This window comes from Aquila chrysaetos, chromosome 3, assembly GCF_900496995.4.
Source record: "Aquila chrysaetos chrysaetos chromosome 3, bAquChr1.4, whole genome shotgun sequence".
Classification (NCBI taxonomy): Eukaryota; Metazoa; Chordata; class Aves; order Accipitriformes; family Accipitridae; genus Aquila; species Aquila chrysaetos.
The window spans coordinates 29,764,154-29,781,945 of NC_044006.1; the positions used below are offsets into that span (position 1 = coordinate 29,764,154).

The following is a 17,792-nucleotide window of genomic DNA, read 5'->3' on the forward strand; positions in this document are numbered from 1 at the left end:
CATGAGTCCTTTCCACGGGCTGCAGTTCCTCACAAACTTCCCTGGCATGGGCCCTTTTCGCGGGCCAATCTTCAGTCAAAGACTGCTCCAGCATGGGTTTCCCATGGAGTCATGGCCATCTTCAGGGGCACCCACCTGCTCCGGCGTGGGCTCCTTCCCAGGCTGCAGGTGGGCATCTACTCCCCCACTCCCCTCCATGGGCTGGGGGTCATCCCCTCCTCCCCCTCCTTCACTGACCTTGCTGTCTGCACAGGGGTTTCTCTCGCATCCCACTCCCCTCACTCACTGCAGGTTCCCCTTCTTAAATTTGTTCTCCCAGAAGCACTACCACCATCACCGATGGGCTCAGCCTTGGCCAGAGGCAGGTCCAACTTGGAGCCGGGGAAGCTTCTAGCAGCTTCTCACAGGAGCCACCCCTGTAGCCCTCCCCCACCACCAAAACCCCGTCACACAAACCCAATACACAGCTGTAGCCAGAAGGACACTCTCTTGCTTTCCTCTGCTTTAACTCATCATGTTCTTCCAACAAAAACCACAAAATCTTCCAGCTGATTCCAACAAGACTTCCAACAGTCTTGCAGGATCAACTGAAGAAGTTACAAATCCAGATATCAATCCTATTCCCCTACAAGGGATTACTGCCTGTCAATCACAGTATAACCTAATAATTTAGGGCTGAAGTTGGACATAGTTAACGTACTAGGCCTGTACAATGTAATGACCGTAAGTGGTTAAAAAGCCAAGTCTGGTTTTCTCTTATGGGACCAGTGACCACCAACACAGAGGTGAGAAGCCAACAGGAAAGGAGCAACGTGTTTGATTGTTATTATTAGAACTAATAGAAACCACCAGAGCCCTTATAAATTATTTAAGTCTCTCCTCCTCCAAGGCAGCAAATTCAAAAGCTATCCTCATGCTTTCTTTTCCCTTTTTAGGTATCTCTAGGAGAAATTCCATAATTATAGGAGCAAACAATTAGGAGATATGTCACAGACAAGATTCCTAGTTTGGCTGGCACTTTTAAGGCAACGTTTCTTTATTACTCTTAGCTGTGAGAACAGTATCAAAATAAAAATAGATCAACACATACTGCAAGATAAAACTCCCTGAATCTCCTAAATTCTTTTTAATTATTCTCCCGGAATAATCTTCTCTATATACATACGATCTGTTTGATAGGCGTGACAGCCTAAACATTGGCTTTGTTGATTACAGCACACAATTAAAAATCATTACTCATTGGGGTAATCTTCCTCAGTTCCTCCGTTTGGACCAATGTTATGTACAAAATTCATAAATTACTTCTAAAATACAGTGCAAGAGAATAATGATCACTTCAAACTGGAGTCAAATCACTTTGTTACTCCAATTAATATTTAGTAAATCAACCAAGCAAAACAATACCCACTAGCCATGCAAAACAATATCTGCTAGGCATATTAATTTCCCCATTATACCACAAACTATCTTAATTACCTGATATTTTTCTGGAGACATCAGATCCGCATTGTGCAAAGCTGAGGAGGAACTCAACTTCTACACTCAGTGTCACAGGGAGTATCAGAATACTACAGCCAGCACATTGACTTTGTCAACATAGCCTCAAAACAAACATTTTGGAAGAAGGGATTCAACACTTTTCTTTTGTTCAAATCTGTATCTTATTGACTTCACTACTCACAAGACAGAAGAAAAAAAACCTACCAGTTTACTCAGTTTTATCTGAAATCATGTCTCTGACAACAGCTGACTGAGACCCTAAATAGCAACTGGTAACATTTCCTTTCATATTTACACACTTAAGTTTACAGAAAATAACAAAGTTTTCATTTTCAAACATAACAGGACTAGCAAATAAAATATGGTGGATCCACCCAAAAATGCTCTGAAGGGCTCCAACTAGGCATATACCATTATCTCATTGGAATGAACTGTAGCATTAAAACCACTTAAATGTGCGGGGCCACTTCAAAAACAAAATCTTGCTCAATAAAAAAAATATACTCAAAACAACTTTAATTGAATAGTGAAAAGCATATTGAAGTAAGTGAGAAATTATGTACTGGCCTCAATTATTAACAAAGAAAAGACATCTCAACACGTCTGCTCACACAAATGTTTTCATAAACAGAAAACATCTGAAAATGAAGCATTTAGTATGTAGACAGAACAACTATAAAATGCTTTGCAATGCTCTTCTGGCAAGGACAAACACCCATCCCTCAAACACTATATTCAGGAAAGGTGGCAGGCAACAAGTCATGCATTTTTCAAGTGGTATTTTAGAAATACAATTTTAAGTCCTATTCACACATTATAACAGCCTGGTTTCAAAATAAAAGTTATTATTTAATGGCTTTCTGGTTAAAATTAGAGGTTCTAAGGAATGTTTAATTAGTTTTCACAAGTCACAATAGATTAAAATGAAAAAAATACATAATTCTGCTTTTGATTAGAATTCTGAATTGACAAAGCTAGTGTGGGTACAAAATCTGTTGCCACTGGAAATGGTTTGCCCCAGGAACTATGGACATATAAAATGCCTGGAAGAAGAGGTAGCCATTTAACTGTAAGAGTTAAGTGATTAATAGCTATTTCTAAAAATGAAAGATCTCATTATCCAGATAAAAATCAAAGGCTGAACATTATTATTGTAGTAAACTACACAGGTCAATGAAGCAACCCAGTGCAGATGTTTTAGAAATAACTATGTACACAAACACAAGAAGTTTGAAGGAGAGCACAAAATTACATTCAGAAAATTTGCAGCCTGGGACACAGATCTCACCATAACTGTACTATATACACATACATATATATACACATATATATGTGCATATATGTGTGTGTGTATATATATAAAAAAATATATAAAACAACATCTTAAAGATACAAAAATGCCACCCAAAGTTTATGTTTGTCCAAATACCCTGCATTCTCTCACACTTGAATTCAGCATGCAGAAGCGTAGATTTGCAATTACATGCGCTTAACCCTAAATATAGGTTCCTGTTTAGTACAATGTAGTTAGTGGCTTATCAAGTTTAGATATAGTGGAAAATACTTTAGGCTAAAAAGATAATCCCTGTTGAACACAGAAAGGATAGACTCTACAGCAATGGTCTCTGAAGAGGAAACGAGGCAACTGATTACACTCTTGCTCTGAACTGCCCTCTAGTGGAGTTTACCTCCTTAGGCTACAGTCAATATCTAAACAGTCTCTTTCTACCAGTAGAGAATTTATTTCAGTCCCTTAAGTCCAGAGAATTTTTTTTTTCGGGGGGGGGGGGGGGGGGGGGGGGAATTTTGTTTCAGAGGGGAGACAAAAGGATTTTAATAACTTAATTAATAAAACAGAATTTTCTAAATCATTTCAGCTGGGGAGGGAACTGCCTAGATGCCTAATTTCATGTAAAGCTTTAGATTTCTGTAAAATGGAATCTGGAAAGAAGAAAAGAAAGTTGCAGCCCCCAAATCCTTATTCGACTCCCAAAATCCCTATTCTACACTTGCACTAGGAAGGCACAGTTTATTCTGATACCTGCCACATCCTCAAGTACCTAGGATCTCAAAATTGTTGCAGTATGAGCTGTTTTGCTTTACTGCAAAACATACGTCAGTTTCACAATCAAACTGGTTACAAGACACAATAACCCCCAGTCAGATCTCCAGGTGCCTCCTAAAAATTGTCATTGTCAAAGCTTTATTTAATCTGCATAGCAAGCATTTGAAACCACCAGAAACACAAACTCCACCTGTCCACTAAAGGACTATTTGCTTATTCAGCATAGTCACACCTAATCTTCCTGTTCCTGTCCTGTCCCTGCAGCCAAGTCTATCTCCTGCATAAGAAAGTGTACCTTTATTGTCTTTACCTTTTTGTGAGCAAGAAAAATGAACAGGGTATGAGACAAGTATGAAAGAACAAGTTGCACTGGCTACTTTGTATAAGGGAAACAGGGGCCTTTATGGTAGGCATTTACAAAGTGAATGCCACAGCTTTCCACCAGCAATCCTGTATCCCTCACAATTTCTGCCAGCAATCCTGTACCCTTATCTGAGACAAGAATGGAGAAAATGACCTTACTAGCTATATTTAGCATACCATTTTCAGAACTTTCCAACTGGTTAAAGATAAACTTGCAGCTGAAAATTTTGAAAGAATATTGACTAAGATCTCTACCATCTCTCTTTGTTAGTCTGCAGCATAGCACAGAGTGTATGAATATTCAAAATGAAACACGCTTAATGTGACATAAAAAAAAGGATATATCTCTGTTCTGGTATCTGTTTTGTTCACATTTGGGGGAATATGGCAATTAAAGTTTCAGAAAATAAGGCAGCTAATACAGAATAATGCAGCTCACAGCTGTTCTAAAAAAGCCTCTAAAAAAGGTTGTCTGATGGCCAAATCTTTGACACAGAGCAACAAGAGAAGACTCAAGATGACTAAAAAATATTTATCTAGCAAAACTGAAAGATAATCATGTCAACATAAACAGTAAATTATAATAGCTCTAAGGTCCTCATCACTAGCTGGGGGCTTTACAGAAGTAACTTTATGCAAGACACTAATTGCTACTGATTGAAGATTAATTTGGTAAAAAGAATCAAAACAAATAAAATTCCCGTAAATATTGGCAATATATACCCATTCCAATTAAAACTAAGAGTGAGACTACTGCTATTATCTGATTAAATTACATTGTTATTAATACATCACAATTCCTGACAAAGGGAAGGCCTGAAAGTATTTCTTTCCCCCAGATTTTTCGAGTTGGATCAGAGAGACCTAGTAAAATAAAGACACTCCTCAATGGGAAATAAATCTTAGCTACTTCTCTAGGGTTGGTGTGACATTCCTGCTCTGATGAAAGGGGGCCAATTAGTCTGAAACGCAGAAGTCACCTCTGACACAATGAAGCTAATCATTTCTGTGCTTAGTGTACAAGTGCCATGTGACGGCACTCAAGCTTTGGAACATATCACAGGAAAAATGACAGTAGTTGCAGGCATCATATTGGACAAAAGTTTGGGAAAAAATAATATGTCATAACAAACTACTGCTAGTTTATCCACTTTAAATTGGTCAATATATTTATCACGAGAGACATACTTTGCTTCGGAATCCACCCTAAATGATTCTGTTCTGAGATACAGAAATAAATATTATGAAGTGAGAAAGGTCAGGCTGAAGATTAGGAAAAATGTAATAACAGTAAAAGCTGTTAGACTGCACAAAAGTGTTATTAGTGAAGCTGCCAAATGCCAGATGCTCAAAAATGTCACACTAAATTTAAAAATGCTAGCAAAAACTGTTTCCAAAAAGAATTCTGTTAGAAAAAATAATGCATCTTTCCAGGTTTAGCTTTATAATACCATGTCAGCTACAACATAGCTTTATTTCATTTTTGCCAGATGACAGTGGGATTTTTAGCTACATCTATGGCAGACATTCTTCATAAATTTTAAGAAAGCAGGCAAACCAAATAAACAACTTTGTCCCAGACAAAGTTCCATGTGTCCATAGATCCTATGCTATTCCAAGACATGTACTGAACACACATTTGGACACCCCGTTTCCTTGCTTAGGAGTTACTGACAATATGATGACAGGATTCCTAACGTGTATAAAAACAATTCATTTCAGCTAGGAGCTGCCTGAAAGCATCTGGGATAAACAGACACTAATGTGTTGCAATATCATCACTTAAAGGACAATCACCCTAAAACCAATACTTTTACGTAAGTTATCTTAGATTCATTTGGGATTTTTACAAAGGTTAACAAAAATGCTTCTTCATTTCTTAGGTTTTTGTGCATTTGATTTGTATTTGATGAAATTTAACACTTTCCCCAGAATAGTGGGTCACAAACACAGTTTGCACCTTCCACAAAATAACAGAGAAAGAAGTAAATCTTAAAAAAAATTACTAAAAGCACAGGAACTGGAAGGGAGACAAAAGAACTCGTGCAACACCTGAAATTGCTAGTCTCATTTCTTCAATACAATTTGCTTTCAAGCTAATGATGGCCCTGTAATTAACTCCTACAAGAAAGTCTGAATGTGATTTTCTGTGTCATAAAAAACAAAGGTCAGCATTTCTCATTATGACCTTTGCCCAAAATATTTGTATCACATGCTAGAGAAAACCAAAAGCCATCATTTCTGCACTTCTTCATGATTTGATACCATGATAAAACTTTATAAGACCAAATATAAAACACATTGTACTAAAAGGAGAGGAAAAACCAACATGGAGACATGCTGTCAACACAGACCAATTCCCTGTAGCTCAATTCCCACATGACAAATGACATTATAAAGTCAGCCTGTATATGATATTCTGGGCAAAACACAGAAAAATATGTTCGACATAGGCATTTCTACAAATAGGGACTAAACATTGTCACAAATTCAATCCAGATAGATGGCTATCCCTACTGAATAACAAATTAATGAGAAACACCTTTTGACTTGTTCTATTGCCAAAAGAAAACATTCAATTAAAGACAGCTTACATCTTTACTTAATAAAGATTAATGAAACAAGCAGAAGAACACAAGCAACTCTCTGTGATGAGAAAAGCCAAAAATCTAACAGACACATTATATGAAACTTTGCAATGTCAGAGCTGCCAAATACGTTAGCAAAATGAGTAACGACTTTTGGAAAATGCTTGCCATGTGTTGGTCAGAAGGAAAGGAAGTACAGCTTCCTGGTTAGGCAGGCTTACAGATCAGAACCGATATGAAAAAGGTGAAGTCAGAGCACACTGTCAAGAAAGATGAAAGTATTTAAAAAACCAGCCACCTTAAGTCAGCAGGCATAAAATCTGACCAACAATCTGATAAATACATTTCATTTCCCAATTGATGATTGTGAATGTGTACAATATATCAATTACTTTATTGCTTCTACACATGCTGATTTAGACATTTTAACCCTGTATTTTAAACAGAATCAGGTGTTATAAATTGGAAGGCAAAGATAAAATTATTAAATCAAATGCAAAACTTTCTGCTAGGATTTAGCTACTGAAAGACTAGAAGGGGACGAACAACAGACTCTGCCAGTTGTCCAATTCCATTCAATTTTCATGTGATCTGGGTACTCAGCCTCACACAACTCCTCTGAAAACACCAGCCACACTTCTGGGACACAGCCACAGACCATTTCAAACAACGCAAGTCTGGTTTTCAACAGGCTTTTAATCAGGCCTGCAAACTTCTGGGCCATATTTTCTAGCTTTTCAACATGCCAAATATAAGTTACAAGAAAGCAGTTCTTCCCTCCATAACCTAAACTGTAATTACCTAAGAGATGCTACTATCACTCTCTTTTGCTAAGTCAGCTAAAGTTTAACTTGTCGCTCTCTGAATTTCAAGGCAGAAGCAGCTCCCCAATCTAAGTGGAGGCACTCTGCTACATGATGTCAGAAATTAAATGCCACATGGTGACCATTTTCTGAAAACAAAATTTCAATTAAAAGCTTAAGCTTTTAGATGGCATTCAGATTAAGTACTCAAACTTTTCTCCACACCTTGTAAGGAGGCTGAGAGACACCCAAATTCCCCACCGTTGTTTTGGATTTATTCAAGTATTCCTAGCTACACACTCTTAAAGGTAACAACTCACTCCTTGTACCCTGTTTGGTACAAATTCAGCTGATCTTATGACTCCAAATACTTCCATTGTAAAAGCTAATTTTAAAATAGTAAAGTAATTACTCGTAGCAGTGTAGCAGTGGCATTCCCCCAGAATCCATCCACGTTGCAAAACTTGCACAAAAACTAGCTAAATACTGGGGTGAACTGTCTGTACTAACCTCTGTGTGTCCCCACCTACTTTGCTAGAACTCCTCCACCCATGTACCTCTGCCATGCTATTACTACTAAGGTAAGGGAGCAAATGCTCGTGAGAAACAGCCGGCTAATGCTGGGAATCAGCCAGGAGTCACCAGGAAGATACCTGACTTCAGCTCAACAGATACTAACAATCATGCTACTTCTGTAGTGAAAAATGTGTAAAACCGAGTACCTGCAAGGTGTATCTTCCATGAATATTTATAATGCTATGGCCAAGCAGTACAGTGACAGTATAGCCTCAGAGAAATCTCAACTCTGAGGCCACAGATACACAGTAGGCTCTGATAAGGACATGATTACCCTATGACCCTACAACAAAAATTTAAAGTAACTACTTAATTACATAATTATTTCTCATCTGAATCAGACGACATTCATTCTAAAGTGGTATTACCTGAACAGACCTTCATTTGCTGTGATTGTACATAGTTACGTTGACAGACAAGTCTGTACAGCAATGTCCAGTGAAGAAGCTGACCTTGACTAAGCACTCCACTACACTCGGGGGTTGCAAGTCCACATGTGTGTGCATGCATGAGCATGTGTACTATGACCCTGAATTCTCCCTCTAAGGTCAAATACATGGTCCCTCAAGGGGCTGAAGCTGGAAGAGAGTGTCACACTCAAAATCAGTATGGAAATTTTTCTAAACTTTCCAAACATTTCCTCAAAAATTTCCAAAACAAATCTGTAAAGTTTAATTCCCAAAGAGGATTAAGTTAGTTATATGGAATATAACACATTCTTAAAATTCCAGGCTGTCCTTTCAACCCAGTAACTTTACTGACATTTTTTGAGCCTGATTACAGTTCTCTTTGGTTTATGCACACAAAATATATAAACAGCAAAATCCCTACTCAGCTCAAAGAATGAGCATGCACCTACCTTCTGTTTCTGAAATCATAAACTGTAACACAAATTTCATTTGAAGTCCTGTTACAACATTAATTTTCTATGCAACCCAATGAAGGTGTAAATCCCAGCTTGAAGTATAAATGAACTGTTCTTGCAGACCACATGGAAGCGGAAAGTTGCAGTGACTTACCAGTACATTAGACTAAGTGAACATAAAGAAAGTTGAAAGAGCCTTTTCTTGGAAATACACATGAAAGTGATCTTGAATATTCTTAACATTAACAGATTCCCTGATTATACAATGCATAGTTAAATATAATAGTTGCTGATCATTTACAGGAATTTAATATGTGGAGTGGTAAAAAGTAAATGGATCTGGTTACTTGAAACAGCTGAATCTAATAACTGATTAATTCAATGTATTGCCTAACTTGAATGTTTTTCTACTAACAGATTTTGCCAATTGGCTCCTTAGGAAGGGTCATACGTAAAAAGAAACTTTGCCTTCACAAATAAAATCTGTAGTGGACACAACTGATTTCACATACATGGGTTTTTCCTCTCTGTAAAGATTTTCCTAACACAATTACCTCTAATCAAATCCTCTGATTCACATCTCATTGATGAGAAACACCTTCTAAATAAATAAATACAATAAGAAATATAACAAGATACCAGTTGTTCAGTCCAAGCAACTGAACTTTTGATTGGACAGAGTACTCAAACATCTTGGAACATCACTTTGTGAAGGCTTTCGGAACTACAATAAAGTTAAAAAAATCAGAGCAATTTATAGCAGTGATGGTATCATTACTTCCAGACCATGTATTTCACTATATTTAGGTTTTTCAGTTTGAATGTTAAAAGAAGTTAGGATTCATTACCAAATTCACTCCCACATATCTTAAGATCATGACTTTAATTTGACAGAAATAAAAGAAACTGGCAAACAGTCATATGTTATATACCCTGAGTAGGTACACGATATATAATACCCTTTCTTATTGTACAAAGAGGATAGTTTTATATGAGTAAGCACCTTGTAGTCGCAGTTCCATAAAATTATTTTGAAAGATGTACTCTCAAAAGAGGTTACAAAATTCTGGCCTCCCATTCTCCTCTTGAAAAGGTAGTCATTGTTCACTGCAAGACATGATCACAATGGCACTAGATACCCCTATCCTGACTTTGCAATATCCACAAGGACTCTACTCCTGGACAAGAACATCATCCTATCTATTAGAAAGCTTTTCTTAATGTTTAATTAGAATCTTTTTTTGCTGAAATTTTAACAGTTACTTCTTGTCCCATGTATCGCAAACAGATTATTCTCTTCTCTTTACAGGAACTTTTACTTATGGGAAGGCTGTTATCCACAAACATATTCTCATTACACCCTCACTTTGCAGTAACATCTACAGCCTCCAATGACAAAGTTTTCTCTACAAGACAACTTGCAGATCAGTGGGTTTCAGCCAACGCTGACATAAATACTGGGATACAGAATGCTTTTAACGTTCAAGTACATGGAGAAGTGCCAAATACTGCCACCATTTTGGTTTCTAAAAATGACAAAATACAGGCTGTTTTTCAATAGTTTGTGTTTTCTACGGCCAAAACTGTTCTCTTTTTCTTTGTTAGCTACTGACAAAGTGTTTTATTTTATCACAGTATTTTAAAAACAGAAGTAATGAAGACCATATGCTTACTGGGAAACATTTTCAAGTCAATACCAGTCACTTGCAGTCTTCCTACCAATCTAACGACACCCACAGAAAATACTGTGAATGGGCACCACAAAGACACTGGATTTTTGTACCATTTTAATAAGTCATATTCATTTTGTTGGTGAAATCTCAAAACCTCACCATTTTAAACAGTAAAGCAAAAAAACCCAAACAAACAAAAAACCAAAACACAAATTCCTGCAATCTTCATATGAAGTAAGTCCATCAGGCAAGGAAAAAAGATTAATAAACCAACAAAGCAGATAAGATGGCTACAAGGCAGGAGATCCCTGAAGAAATATTTCCTTTGGAAAGCAGCAAAGAAATCTTTAGTAATAACAAATAAAATGTTTGGTGATCTTTTCTTGGGTCTTCTCTTTAGAATATTAGAACTCAAACACAATAAATACTGCTTTACAAAAGCCTACTGCAAGGCCTCTGAAGCTACCTAAAATCTTCCAGCTTTATTTCTGTTAACTTAGCTTGGCACCAGTCCAAGTATAATAGCTACTGAAAAATAAACATTAAAACATCAGTGTCTCCACAATTGTACTGTGTTGCTATGCTGTTCATATCCAGGATTTCAGCGCCTAATGTGGTTTCATTCACTATAAACTAACCCAGTGTCAAATCTTACGACTCACAGGCTCTCTGTCTGCTATGGTATTCTTCATTAGGACAGAGTCCAAAATCCTGAAGTTTGAGATTTTGTACAAAATACTGCTATTTAGATGAAAGAACAAGGAATGAGTGTGAAGTCATAAGAAAAATATTACTTCCATTCACAGCTGAAAGTCAATACTTAATTTTAAAGCAAGGAAAAATTACGACTTGTTCATTAAGCTTCATATATGCCTCATATTGAACAACAAATGGGAACACAGTGTTTCAGAATAGCACTCATTTTCAACTGTTTCTTATTCCTAAACTCACAGTATTTTGGATATTCAAGCTATGTGTGACTGAAGAAATAACAGTGGAAAAAACAGCAAAGCCCTCCTGCTGGGATGCTTAATGCCAGTGTAAAAGGCTAGCTCAATCGCTTACAATAAAAAAAACAACTCAGGCTGCTGCTCTGCTGATGACAGAAACAGCACAAACTCAAAGATTTAGTGTCACTCAACTAAAGCCCACCTTCCTGGAGGTGCACAGCAGATCTGAATCATGCAAGGATATCAATCCTACCAACAGAGAGGGAGTCCTGTCAGCTCTCATCTGTTTCACAGCAACCTTTGTTTCAACACACCTCCTTTCAGTTTCCACCCTTTTCACATTAGTTTGGATTATGGATACATTTTGGAAGTTTGGTCTGTCTCGATGCCAGAGCCCTTTAGTAGTCTAGAGGTACTGGCAAAGCACTGCAAATATGGGGCAAATATAGCTTTCTGGACCAAATTATACTTCATACTAGAATGTAAAACCATTTATGAAGACACATCTCTGAGCAGACCAATTTTACCAGCAAAAGAAAAGTTTTGTTGTCAATATAATAACATATTTGCTAATGGCTTCTGCCAAAACAGCTAAATGGGTCAGTGTTCACACCTCTTCACATTCCTGACCAGCACAGCTGTGCTGACAGAAGCCTGCTGTATAGAACAACAGCCTCATGCTCAGTTCCAAAAAGTTTGTCAACCAGCTGAATTTTGCAGAAGCCTGTTTTGAATAGGCCTGTTTGCAAAATTAGCATACTGGGATCCCAAACAGCAGAGAAAAACATATAAACATACCAGCAATACGAATTTGTTTTAAGTAGGAAAATTATCCTTTGGTTCTGCATCTTGATAGATCATAACCACATTAGTGCTGTAGAAGGAGTTATCTTTAAAGTTTGGTTTTATTCTGAAACACCCTAAAAATGCACCTTTGTGATACTTAATTTCAATCAGTCCTGAACTGAATACATACTTTTTGTGTCTAATACTGGTTAAAAAGCATTGCTGCCACCACTAGAAAACTTAGACTCCAAAAGTCAAGTCCATTTGCTTCTCCCACAATTAAGAGCTACCAAGCTGAACTGCTCTGCAATACACCTCTGTCAAACCTTGCTGGTTCACAATTTACTCTGCGATCTTTTGGAAACTCATGTTCCCCAAATGGGTTGTAAAGGTGTATTTAAGGGGATTTGGTCCTGCAATTGGTATTTCAGCAACAGTTCTATTGATTACACTCTGGAGGGACCAAAGGCACAGCAAATCTGTCCTTGTGCTGTCTGAGCTGTGCTAATGGGTGTAGAAGTTTAGCTAGTGTCTGAAAAGCTTAGAGTAGCACAGGAATATGAAAACAAATGCACTAGACCAGACTCAAGGCCCAGCTAGCTACATATTCTGTCTCCAGGAATGGATAAAAACAAATGCCAATATGAACAGGATAAGCCTATCTAACATTTTTCTTAAGTACTCTCACAGCTTCCAACAGTTTGCAGCTGACAGTCTTCCTGAATAAGGAGATATGGTTTTAAGGTTTTGGGTTGGGGGTTTTTTTGTTTGTTTTGTTTTAGTTGGGGTTTTGGGTTGGGTTTTTTTGTTTCGTTTTGGTGGGATGGGGGGAGGGGAGGGGGCGCACGGTGGTGGTTTCTGTTACCACAGTTAATCTTTAGAGCATGATAGAATTAAGAGGTAAAGTTATGTGACACTTCCCAAATCAACTGTTTAGGGGTAAGACACGCAGAAAACCTTTGCAAGATTCAGGTGCTTTGACTAAGCAGACACTTTCAACTTACTTAATTACAACATAAACAAGAACAAACAAAAAAAAAAATCTAAAATCTGTGAGAATTTTGAACAACATTACAATATTCTAACAAGCAATCCCAAAAATTCAAATCCTATTAATCAGGCTTCTAAAACATATGACCCTTAAAAAGAAGTATTAAAAGACATGAACAGTAACGTAGAAGTAATTCAAAGTAATCACATTGTCATCTGTTTGCAAGTCTGATTAACTGTGGAGTCATTGTTTCCCAGTCTTCCTCAGAATGATTAGGGTTTAGGTTTTTTTCAGTAAAAGTAAAAATTATCACAAAATAACCTAAGTCTGTATTAAGAAAAAACACCAAATACATCACTAAGCCCAGTACGGGAAAAAAAAATACTGGGTCTAACACACACATATAATGTTTTTCATTTGTGTCCAGAAAAGCAAAAGAGAAACACCTGATTTCAGATGGATCACCTATGATACAAAACAAACAGCAGGAAAGACTTCAGAGATCTTCATAAGGAGCAGAAATGAAGATCAAGTTCCTTGTACAGCATCAGAAAGAACCCCCTGCTTGCGTAGTGTGCTTCAGCAGTAGGATAGTAATTGGCACCACGGGCTGGGAAAAGAAATTAAAAACTCCCACTGGTCCTCATCATTTATTTCTGAATAAAGCAGTCAACTGCTGGAAGGTTATAACAACATTTACTTTATTTTATATATAAATAACATTTACAAAAATTAAATTTCATGTGGTTAGGATTGCAGTTTATACTCCATACACTAAGTATTTTACTCTGGGAAGAAATACTGGCCACAAAGTGCCAATCCTAAGGCAGCAGACTCTGTTCTGGAACAGGCCTTGTGCCAAGCAAAAGGAGGTTTGGGGACTTTACAGGTGACTTTCTACAAGATATACTGAAGTAGAGGCACAATACTATCTTAACATTTACTGCCAAAATGAAGCAAGTCCTCAAAACATGACAGTCCCTAAATACATAAGGGCAATTTTCAGAAACCTCAGCTCTAGTGCTATCTTCCTTTAAATCAATGGATATCTCAGAGTCTCCTTCCTGAATTTTTGCATTTACACAAATCATCTTTTGGTCCTAAAGAAGTACTGAGGGTACATCAACACCACATACTGCTACACCATGATAAATGAATCAACCTGTTTGGCCACAAAAACAATGCAGCTATTGACCCTACGGCCAATTTACCATGCTGGTTTAGAGATCGCTCCATTTTTTCTTCCTACACAACACTATCCAGTGACATAAATGTATCCTCACTGGCCTCAAAAATTTCCTTTTGTAAAGGAAAGTAGCTACATAAACAGATCAATGTTGTTCTCTCGGGGAATTTACCAGCAGAAGTATGTACCACATAAGACCACCAATGCACCGCCATGGTGATTGATTGCTTTATTCTTAGAAGCAAGAATTGTTTCTTCATTCACAGAAACAAGTGTTTTTCTTCTAAAGTACTTTTTTTCATTATAATTTTTTTACATCATCAAAGTAATATTTGGACATCTGTATTTCTGCCAATTAATTTCCTCACATAAGCAAATTCTTTGCCTTTTTACATTAAAGTGTTCTGGTTTGATGGCTCAGCCAAAAGGAAAAATTGACACAACTTGGATACTCAACTGACATATGACTAGAAGTTTTTCAGGGTGAGGCACAAATCTGTTTAGATGTCTAGAAAGAAATCAGGTATCTTGGGCTCATGAGAATACAAAACTCTACCTCTTCCACATTAAGGTTTTTTTCAAATATTAAATCATATAAATTCTGCTTGCAAACACAGTATAATACAAAGATTAAAATTTTCATATCAGATTCTTTAGCTACTTTATTCATATGGTGAACACAAGAAGTAAGGAGTGATAGTTTGAAAAACTGTCCTATTCCCTGGCAGCATAGATAGATCTAGCTCCTTGGCTTTGATTTATATCAAACAAACTTCCAATCATAACTTTTTAACTTCTTTATGAGACTATTGCCTTACAGTATTTAACCCTTGTGCTTTATAAATTGAAACTGTTCCAAATTTTCACAGAAATTCATATTCAGAATTAAAATAGTCTTAAAAGCATCAGTACATTTGATTATATATTGGTGGCCACCTCAGATATCAGAGTAATTACACGTAAGCAGCATAATAACCTCTTAAAGCTCCTGCTGCATGCCATAAAGCTAGTTCTTTATTGCAAAAGGAACCAGTTACCAATCTGTGCAAACAGGTAGTTTCCACTGAGGATTACAAAGCAGCACATCAGCACAGGGCAGAAAAGCACTGAAGTGTTCAGTTAATCTCTCTGTATCTAAAAACTGCAAGGTCATACTGTAACGTACCCTCCTCAAAATCAGACCATCATTAAATTTGATTATTAAGTTTCTTTCACATATTGGTCCTGAGGTATACAACAAACAACTGACACCACTTAGTTCGGTATTTGAATAAGTCAGTAGTTATGTGCTGGCTTGTTCCAAACTCCCTGAGTGAATATCTTAATAATTCTGCCTGTTCTCCTAACCTATATAATTGTCTACTCCTTCATTTTTAATTCTACTAGCATCTTGCTAGGCAGCAAACTCTGCAGAATATTAAAAGGCAAAATTTTCTCTGGAATGCACTACCAATTTTAAATATCCAATCTTCCAGCTTCACAGCATGCCTTTATTTACTACTCTTGAGAAAGAAAATGGCTAGTAGTATATCTGTATCATTATTTTGTATGCTGCTCTTGTATTCCCAATTACTTAACTCTCTGAAAATCAAAGACAATCCACTTCTCCAACTGTAATGTCTGAACTTTTATTATTTTAATTACTAGCTCCCAAAATTTTTCTAAAGATTTTTTTCTTAACACTCTTATTCCTTGAATACCAAGTAGCATTTTGGCTACTTCTACACGTTAAGGATTTTTTTTTTTTTTTTTTAGGCTTTTGCATACTATCAGGATCTTCATTTAAGAACTACTATGTGAAAATGTACAGAATGCTTTAGGAAGAGATGGTTAGACAGCTGCAGTAGTTCCTTCTGATCACATCAACAATTTTTTTTTTTTTTTTTTTGGAAAAAGATTGAGGTTTGCAAGCTACCTTTCATATGCAATGTTTTTGACCTACAGATGGTTCTTCTCTCAACTCTCTTCAGCTGCCCACATAATTTTTGAAATATGGTACCCAGAAGCAGACAGCCTTCCAACTGAGACCTTACCAATGTGGAACAGGGCAGAGAAACAGTCATTTAGGACTTATCTGTCTTTATATAACCCAGTAAGATACTAGTCTTTCATCGAACAAGATGACATCATTGACTCATCTTCAACTTCGATCATGCCCTACCATTACCACTAAGTCTTCCAAGAACCCTTCCCTAACCCAACGTTTCCCATACTATATTAAAAGGACTTGATTATTTTCGATTAAGCACAGCACATTGGACTTGCTTCAACCTTTAATTCTACCCTTGCTCTTTTATTTGTGTAAACAATTTGGTCAAGGTAATTTTTATTTATAATCCTGCTGCATAAATTTACTCCCTTACAGCTTTGCGGGCCTTCAGAGCTGCATGGAGATCTCAGGCCACTGAAGTGCAGCTTTTACACTAGGACTTCATCACATGACTGCTCATGGGGCTGTGCTGACACCAGGACTGTTGGGAATGCTTTAAATCCCTGGCTTCAGGAAGAAAAACTGAGCAGAGTTGCTGAGGCCAGCCCTCCATGACTCTTCTGAGAGTTAGCCACACCCCCAGAAACCATTTTAAAGGACAGTATAAGGCTGTAAAAAAGTGATGTCTTCTACCTGTAAATCAGCTTCAGATTCCTCCTACCCCTCAACTATAAAACCCACAACAAACACCCTGTGATCACAAACACTTATGATCACATGAGGATTTTGGGCTCATCCACATTCTATTCCATCACTTATTTTGAGAAAAAAATACCCAGCAACATCAGTTCTGAGGTACTGCCTTCCATGTCAATCATGAAATGACAATAGTTATTCTTTATATAACAGAAGAGCTAAAATACCAGGGAGTTTCTGATCACTCTTGAACCAATTTTTTTAATCATTTCTTGTACATCACATTTCCCTAATTTATCTATGAAAGCTTACTCAAAAGTATCAAAAACTTATCTATAGTCAAGATATATAGCACAAGGCTTATTACCCTGTTATGGATAGGTAATTATACTGTCCCAATAATGATTTGTCTCCACAAATCCACAGTCTGCTACTCAACTCCTCAAAAGCTGTTCTCCCAGAATATTCTATTTCTAGACCCTGATTACTAACTTCTCTTAACTGCCCACTCAGACAACTTCAAGCTATCAAAAAAAAAAAAAAAAAAAAAAAAAAAGACAGATCAAGTCTTTAATCCATCCATCTTCCAACTGCATAATGCAAAAACCTAACAGATTAGAGAGGCTTGATTTTCTTTTCCAATGCTAGAAGGCTCTAGTTTTATCAAATCAAGCTCAGGTAGAAGCTTCATATTTTTTCCCCTCCAAATGCTTTACTCAATCACTGTCAGCACTTAAGTTCATACCTCAAGGCTTGCAAACCTATGATTTTTGTGTTTATTTAAGACAGGCGTAATGTTCACAGTTTTCCAGACCCGCTG

General features: G+C 37.0%; 1 protein-coding gene and 1 long non-coding RNA gene across 3 annotated transcripts in view; both read right to left on the bottom strand.

Annotated features, from left to right (window-relative positions):
- SUGCT (succinyl-CoA:glutarate-CoA transferase) overlaps nucleotides 1–17,792 on the bottom strand; it is a 339,554-nt gene that overhangs the window by 297,284 nt on the left and 24,478 nt on the right. The gene's annotated exons all lie outside the window — the stretch shown is intronic.
- On the bottom strand, nucleotides 18–17,164 carry LOC121233206. The gene is made up of 3 exons (XR_005932119.1): nucleotides 17,136–17,164; nucleotides 3,549–3,551; nucleotides 18–28 (listed from the first exon to the last, which is right to left on the bottom strand). It is a non-coding gene; the product is annotated as an uncharacterized LOC121233206 (long non-coding RNA).